We start from the raw sequence: 2,857 nt of genomic DNA on the forward strand, positions 1-2,857 counted from the left end.
TCCTAGCTGTGCGACCTTGGGGAAGTTACTCTACCTCTCTGTTTCCATTTCCTCACCTATAAAGTAGGGATGAAAAATAATAACCTACCTCCAAAGACTGTTGTGAGAATTAAATGAATTCAACGTTTGTGACATGCTTAGAACAGAGCCCAGACCCTCGCAAATGTGCCATTAGGTGTTTGTCATCAATCCATAACAGTAGCAGCTGTTATTTGTTGAGCACCTACTGTGGTGCCAGGTCCTGTGCTCAGCACCCTTATCTGGATTCTCTCACAACAGCCTGGGAGGAGGGGTTGTTCTGAACCTCACTTTATGGCAAAGAGAGGGAGGCCCAGGGGCATCAGTTTCACCTCACAATATGTCTGGGAAAGGAGGAGATTTGGGCTTCTTTTAGATGGATTATGGTTTCATGGCTACTTTCTTACCATGAGTCCTTATCTTCTAGAGATTCATACTGCAGATTCACGCATGAAGTATGACATGCAGGATTTGCTTTAAAATGACACATGATGGGGGGATGGAACACATGTGAAGGGGGCAGGACAGGGGCTCAGTGCGTGGGGCTCAATGATGGATTCGTGGAGGATCATCATACTAATATGCCCCCATAAGACAGTATTAAAATGAAGATTAAATGGACTAATGCAAAAACAACGTTTGGCCCCCTTCCCCCTCCACCGACTGCCCCAGCCTGGGCAAACCATTATCGCCCCCTCCCCTCACTACAGACAAATGCCGTAAACCACCGGCCTCCACGCTCACCCTCACATTCTGTTTGCACAGCAGCCAGATGCACTCAGAACCCTCCCGTGGCTCCCAATCTCAATCGGAGTTAAAAGCCAACATCAGAATGGTCTAGAAGCCCTCCCTGACCGGCCCCTCGATCTTTCTGCTCTTTTCTGTCTCCGTTCTTCCCCTCGCTCATTCTGTTCCCCTGGCCTCCTGGTTGTTCTTCCTACACTCCAGCACCTCCTACCGTAGGGTCTTAGCACTGGCTGTTCCCTCTACCCGCATTCCCTTCCTGCAGGGAGCAACAAGACTCTCCTCCCCTCCTCGGATGGGAGCTGCTGGGAAAGGTGTTTCTTCCCTGGGCACCCGATCTAATTGCAACCCATGCTCCATGCCCCAGCCAGCATTTCAATCCCTTCCCTGCTTTACATTTGATCCATGGCAATGGTCTCCCTCTTACAGATCATGTGCATATTTTCCTTATCTTTTGTGTTTTTGTCTCTCCCCCAGAATATCAGCTCTGTGAGAGCAAGGACTTTTGTCTGGGTTGGTTCTTTGCTGTATCTTCAGCCTCTAGAACATTGTCTGGCACACAGCAGTCCTCAATAAATACTTGTGGAAAGGAGAGGGCAAGGGATGGAAGGGTGGATGGAGGGAGGAAAGGATGGAAGGTCGGAGGAATGGAGGAATGGGTCCAACCCAGGGCCCCAGAAGATGAGCGGGTACAGGCCTCGGCCCTGGGTCTATCCAGCTCCACAGCCTACCTATCCCCTGACCACTGCCTGGCATGGAGGGGCGGCAGAGCCTCTGAGCACCCTGACATGCACAGGGCAGTAAGTCTGAGACAACTCCAGTCCCCGAGCCCCACCCGAAAGGGGCTTAGACACGGACCAGCTACCAGGGGATGTTTGCTGAGTGAGCAAGGAATGAGTGATGAGTGAGCCAGGGGCCGTCTGTGGGCCAGGGCAGCCGGAACGTGTCTGGTCCCGTGCTCATGCCGCAAACATGCTATGGGCTGTCAGTCCTCAAACCGGCTCTACTAGTGTGACTGGGGTGGGGCGGGGCACTGCAGGCTCAGGCTGGCATCCGCAGAGAGATGGAGGGGTGCTGCCGGGGACAAGACCCGTGGCCCAGGGAGAGCAAAGGCTAAGCCAGTGGACTGTAGAGCGCCCACCAATCCCAGCCCTGCAGAGACGGGCCTGTTCCAGCCCCTGTGACTCCTGGGTTTCTTCCTGGGCAGGAACGGGACCCCTTTCCAGCCCTCAAGCTCTGACTTGCATTATAGAAGGCAGGATGCTTTCCCGCCAGGACCTGGCCAGAGCCTGGAAGCCCTAGAGGGAAGGGCAAGGCCAGGAAGTAGGTGGCACTGGAGCAAGACAAGGCAGCAGGGAACCCTTTGCTGCGTAGCCTTGAGGCAATTCTATGGTGTTTTGGACTCAATGTCCCATGTGGAACGTGGTGTTGGGCATGGGTTCCAAGGACCTTCAGACCCACGGTGCTGCGTTATCTAGAAAAGGCCACTTGGCAACTCCAGCCCTACTGCTTAGCTCTGGGGGCGGACAGCAGGGCCCGACCCAGACTGGCACACACATCCTTACTCCCCACAGAAACAACAATAATAAAAATACCTGCTGATTACTGAATGCTCACTGTATTCCCGGCATCAGGCTCGGCGCTTCACATGCACTGTTTCATCTGGTCCTCCCGACAGCACTGTCAAGTGGGGACCGTTACCGTGCCTGTTTCCCAGCAGAGGAAACTGAGGCCCAGGCCACATGGCCAGTTAAAGTCCAGGCCCCCAACCCCACCCCTGAGGTCCCATTGGGCAGCCTCCATAGACAGTTCCAAGACAGTTCAGGGCAGGAAAGAAATCTCAGATACACCCTGAAACTTTAGCTAGAATTGCGGGGGTGGGGGGGGCGAGTCCATGTTCCCCAAATCCATAGACTCCCTAAGTCGTAAGAGGCAAAGCCCCAACACTGCCCCACCGTGTAACCCAGGCCATGGGTGTACCACTCTGAGCCTCAGTTTTCTCATGTGTGAAATGAGTAGGATCCTACCAGTTTTGTTTAAAGCCACAGAGACTTCAGGACTCGGTCCAGCCCTCAAGACAAGGTGGAGAAGCTAC

The sequence above is a fragment of the Hipposideros armiger genome, unplaced genomic scaffold, assembly GCF_001890085.2.
Source record: "Hipposideros armiger isolate ML-2016 unplaced genomic scaffold, ASM189008v1 scaffold_1316, whole genome shotgun sequence".
Classification (NCBI taxonomy): Eukaryota; Metazoa; Chordata; class Mammalia; order Chiroptera; family Hipposideridae; genus Hipposideros; species Hipposideros armiger.